Genomic DNA, 6,000 nt, shown 5'->3' on the forward strand with positions numbered 1-6,000 from the left:
AACCAACTTTCCGGCACAAATCTTCCCTCGTGTGTCTCCACATTATTTACTATATTTTATTTTCTTTCCTCCAAATGAAGTAAACTAAGGATAAGAAACATACCAACTTCATATACAAGACCAGAAAATGCAGAACAACCAGGACCTCCGGTGAGCCAAAGCAATAGAGGGTCATCTCTTGGATTTCTTTCAGACTCGATGAAGTAGTAGAATAACTGCACATCATCCATATCATCTACTCCAACATACCTTATTCCAAGTCACATCACAACCCACATTAGCTCCTAAAACTTACATCCTGGAAGTTTTCTTGGGAAGGTTTCCTGGGAATCCTGGGAGTGTCTTGATGATTGACTGCGAACTTGCAATACTGGAGAGGACTAACACAAGAACTAGACGGCGGTACATTAGTATTGTACCCATGGAACTGCTGCAACAAATGAAGCTAATCTCTCCGCAGCTGGTGGTGGCCGTGGTGGGAATGGCTTGAAATGATGGTTCGTTACCCAGTAAATTCTATATGTGCATGGGAAACGGAGCATACATAAATGGAATGACGGATGAGTTCATCGTTTAATCAATTAATTATTATATCCATGTCAGGATTGCAGGTTTTCTGATGTAGTAAAGCTGATTAATTATGACGAGAACTTCAGTTGCTTGCATGAATTGTCACTTGTCACAAGGAAGAGGAAGGGCTCCATTATCTTGAGTCTTTCAAAAAAAATGATGAAGTCATCGTTGTCAGCGTGACGCAACTCAAGCCTTCTAAAAGTCAATAGTTAATAACAAATTGAGGTGGGCATTTGATCTACCATTCCCCAACCAAATAAGCCAGTGTTATTCGTTTGGAATGGTAGGACAGAACGCCTCGCATTGAGTCAACTGACAGCATTGAAGCCATCATTTTTTAAATTTTGATTGTCAGACGTGGAAATATTCAAACTTTATTTAGTTTTTTATTTTATTTTATTTATTTTTATTTTGACGGGCAGTTGATGTAGCAGGATACGCACGATCCACCAATTATATATCTTAGACAATTTTTTTTTTTCTCTTTATTTCATTCTCTTTAGATTGCTTTTACAAAAAAAAAAATAAAAAAAAATTATTGAAACACATTAACTAAATAATATTGAAGGACTTCATTTGATTTGGTTTGTATTTTTTCTTTTTCTTTTTTATTTTTTAGTTTTGATGGTTTTGGGCTTGGTAGAAATTAAATTAGATTGTGTAAGGAATCAAAAGAGTAATAGTTTTTATAAAATTATTAAACTAATTATCCATTTGAATACATTATTTGTTTTCTACTTTAAAATAAGAAAATAATAATACTTTGTCTATAAAATACAAAAACTCTAAAAAAAAAGAAAAAAGAATGAAAGGCTATGTTTGATTTTCAGAAAATTTGAAAGAAAATATGACGGAAAAAAAAAATAAAGAGAAAAGTAGAAGAAAAAAAATTGAAGGAAAATAAAAATAGATTTAAAGTTATACATTATTTTTATATGGTTCTTCAAACTCAATTCATTTATTTTCCTTCATTATATAAAAATTAAATAAATTTAAAATTCATAAATTTTTAACTAATTTTAATTTAATTTAATTTTTGTTCATATGTTTCGTAGAGAAACAAAATATGAGAAAATAATTTTTCTTAACATTTTTTTCCTTAATACTTTCCATGAACCAAACATAGCCTAAGGTTTTTGATAAAATAATTAATTATTGAAAAATAGTAAAAAGTCTTAATTCCACTTTTTAAGTCAATTTAATAATACAAATTCTAAACCACTTAAAAACTATTGAATCCATCTAATTAGATAGCTAATTAACTACAAAATAAATGATCTATAATTTATTCCATTTTTATCATTTTTTTATAAAATAAATATTTTTATGGTTGGATTCTTTTTATAATAAATTTAACCTCTTTTAAATTAAAATCTTTTATTATTGGTTACTGGATACAATAGAATCAAAATCATAAAAAATATTTATTTTAACTGATTTATAAAATTCACTTTTAATGAATTTCTTTTAAAAAATCTACAACCTTTTATTTCCTTATATTTATATATATATATATTTTTATAAAATAAAGATTCTTATTATTAAATAATTTTATTCTACAATTTATCTCCTTTTAAATCAATTTTCTTTTATCATTGTTTCCTTCATATAATAAAATTAAAATACTAAATAAAAATCTGTAAATGTTCAAACTTACATGGGGAATAACTCATGATGGAAATTCTAAAACAATTATGAGAATTCCTCAAATTTATGTCAAAGGCAAGGGAAAGGAAAGAAAGGAGAGAAGCTAGAATGATGGGGAAAAGAGATGTTTGCCTCTATGTTCCCCTACAAGAGCTTTAAATAGAAAAACTTAATGGTCCTATGGAACCATGTGAATGAAACATCTTGTAGGCATATGAACTCTTTAACTTTTGTCGGGAGAATTTTACTATAGCCATTTGAAGTACTTTTGTTTGAAAAGTCTTATCTTCCTATAGGCGTGTAAACTTACTACAATAATGTGAAGATGTCTTAACTTTTGTGTAATGAATCTTATCTTCTTGTAGGCATCTTATATTTCCATAACACATTATTTACTTATTCATTATATATCACATTGTCCCAGGAGCTTGAAGGTATATATCAAAGCCATGGATATGGTTATTGAGTTTATTTTAGGACTTCATCTATCAAGAGTTTTTCCACCACTCCTTAAGGTTACTTGTTGTATCATACACTTCTTGCAATGTTTCCCACACTTCATACACCCCTCTTTCTTCCTAAGGTAAGGTAAAGGGCTAGGCATGGTGGGTTAGGAGCATCCTATTGGCAATCTTTTTGGCTTGACCAAGAAGTCTTATGTTTTCCGAGTCGCACAACGTTTTAATCGAAAGAACTTCTTGCGTAATTCATGTGTTTTTGTTTTTATGACAAAAAATTGTTTCTTGATTTCCATTTCAAATTGTTCTTTGGACTTTTTATCAATATGAGGTGATCGTAACATAGTATATACGATTTGCAGGGAGTTAGCTTCTATTATTTGCTTGGTACGAAGGAGTGGAACATGAGATTGATTCATGGTTGGGCTTGTGGATGGACTTGCTTCACCTTCGAAAGGGCTTGGTTCGGATCCAAATGCTGCAAATGAGGGTAAAGGGCGTCTCTTGAGGTTCGATCAGAGGTTGAGTTAGTTGCTAGAGAAAACAACATTTTAGTATAGTAGTATTCCATATATAAGTGAAATACCAGAGCGATTATTCTCCTTTAAAAATGATCTTATCCTAATCAAACCACTTTATTTATTTATTTATTTATTTAACCTTATTAAATACTCATTAAGAAGGAGAGTACTTTCAGAGTCTTATCTTCCTATAGGTGTGTAAACTTACTACAACCATGTGAAGATGTCTTAACTTTTGTGTAATGACTCTTATTTTCTTGTAGGCATCTTATATTCCCATAGCACATTATTTACTTATTCATTATATATCACATTGTCCTAGGAGCTTGAAGGTATATATCAGAGCTATGGATATGGTTATTGAGTTTATTTTAGGACTTCATCTATCCTAAGAGTCAATGATAAAAATATCGATTTTAACAGAGATATCATAACTTGATTTTATGGATATATCATGATATATTGGAAAATATTGGTGAATATTTTGACACAAAATATTGACAAGCGAAAATTTGATTAAAACTTATAAAAACATTGGAAAACTTTTTAAAAATTATATAGGAAGTAATATATATATATATATATATATATATATAATTGAGATATGAAGAAACTGATATATGAATAATATAATTTATGACATTTTATAATAATAATAGGCGATAGTTGAAAATGCAGTTAATACCTAAATGATAATTTATCTACTTTACAATATATGTATAATTATTATATTTGTATTTTAATACCTAGTTTATTTTATAGAGTCATCACATTTTTCTAATGTTGTTCCACCTACAAAACAAAGAACATAAAAAATTGAACAAATAGTTGAATATCCTTTTGGAGAAGGAGATATAAACTTCTCTAATTCATTCAGACATTCTGGAATCCCTAAAATTTCATAATATAGATCCTCTAGAGCATCATACTCATCCATTCCTACTAGGATCACTAAGATGGAAGAAGGATTGACGTCCTCAAAACTTAAGAATATTAAGTTATCAAGAGTTAAAAGCCACACAAACATGACATAACCCTTCTATTCAGAAGATAAAAAGCCACAACACAAGAATCACCTTATATATATGTCACCTACATATTCCCAAATGATCGATTAATGTGATAGATCAATAAGGAGCTATTAAGACACTTGTTAATCACCCACTTATTAATCACAACCCACTTGTGATTAACAAAGAGCTATTAAGACAAGATTTCTTCTCAAAAGAAAATGAAGGAAAAAGATTATGGTACTTCAATAATGTGTCCTAAGTGTTTGAATATTTGGATAAACAAAACTCTCATACACTTTCCAAAATTCATGCTTTTAAATATAAGCTGCTCACTTGCAATATTTGGAAACACCCCCAAAGTGGGTATAAAGGCAACCATGAATGAAAATAAAATGAAAATTCAAAAGAGATCATGGTATACAATGCCTCCACTTTCAAAAGAAAAAGAAAAAGAAAAGATGATATCAATTAAGGGAAAGTCAAGTTGTGTTGTATGTAGATCAATGTGGTCGTGTTAATAAGAAATCCGGTGATTTAGAACAAATTGACTAGATGTGTACTTTAATCTTACCAATGGCATGACTGAATCTCTTTTAAGTGATCAATTTTGAAATATAGAACTAGACAGTAAGTCGTATTTCCTTGAAAATCAATAATCCTGTTTCTATGTTGACCATCTTATGCACTGATGGTTATGCATTAGGTTTTGAAACCATAATTATGATTAGCTTTGATATTTGGACTTAAAACTTCCTTCTTGATGGATTGATATATATATATATATATATATTATCTAGGAAATTCACTTGGTATATTATTAATCAATCTAATGTTGAGAGTTTAAGAGCTTTATGACTTTGCTCCAAAGTGTTATTCTTGCCATTCTTCAATTCTTGTGTGATTTAGTTTAGTTTCAAGTTGTTAGTAAGTGTTTCTTTCCCTGTTTACTGTTGAGTTCCTGCATCACGAGCTCAAGTGATGTCACTAACACTCAAGCCTTCTTTCTAGTGCTTTAAGCTCTCAAGCACTATAAGTTATATCCAATGTTTCTTTGAATAGCCATACCACTTGAGCGCCCTAAGTCGTTCCTAGCGTCGTTTCTAGTACTCATGACGCTTGAGCACTAATCTACATCAAGCCCTCTTACAGTGTATAAATACCCTTTTCCAACGCGCCGTATTCACTTTCCATTCATCTTAGCTTGTTCAAGCAATCTAGGATTCCATTTCTTCGTCATTTGAGATCTGTTTACTTCATTTTTTGCATTTTTGTTCATATAGTATTGTTCAGTACTTCATTTATAACATTTCTAGTGGATTAGTTTTCTTTCTTAGTTTTTCTTAATTTTTATGTCTATTCGTATTTCATTCACTTAGTATGGCTAGTTGTAGGCCTCAGCGTGAGGTGACCCCTCTTGGATCACCTGAGCCCATTTAGTGCATTGCTATCTAGGGTTCTTTTAACTTAAGAGACCTCCCAATGGAGTGTTTCTCTATTAAGAGCCTCATGACTGTTTTTATGCCTCTTTTTTTAGATTGTTGAATAGAGGTCAAACATCCTATCAACCTTCATGCTTTCCAGGACACTCATTTCCCTACTATCATTCGACAGCGAGGGTAAGAGACTTTGTTTTCTCTTTAGGGGACCTACTACCCCCATCTAATGTAGATGTTCTACGCGAACATGCACTCCATCATTGTCGGTGTCACTTTTAGAGTGACTCTGTATGACCAGTCTTTCCTTGTCTCCTCCTGATCCATCCAACATGTACTCAGCATGTTGCGACTT

This window comes from Vitis riparia, chromosome 3 (genome assembly GCF_004353265.1).
Source record: "Vitis riparia cultivar Riparia Gloire de Montpellier isolate 1030 chromosome 3, EGFV_Vit.rip_1.0, whole genome shotgun sequence".
NCBI classification, from domain to species: domain Eukaryota; kingdom Viridiplantae; phylum Streptophyta; class Magnoliopsida; order Vitales; family Vitaceae; genus Vitis; species Vitis riparia.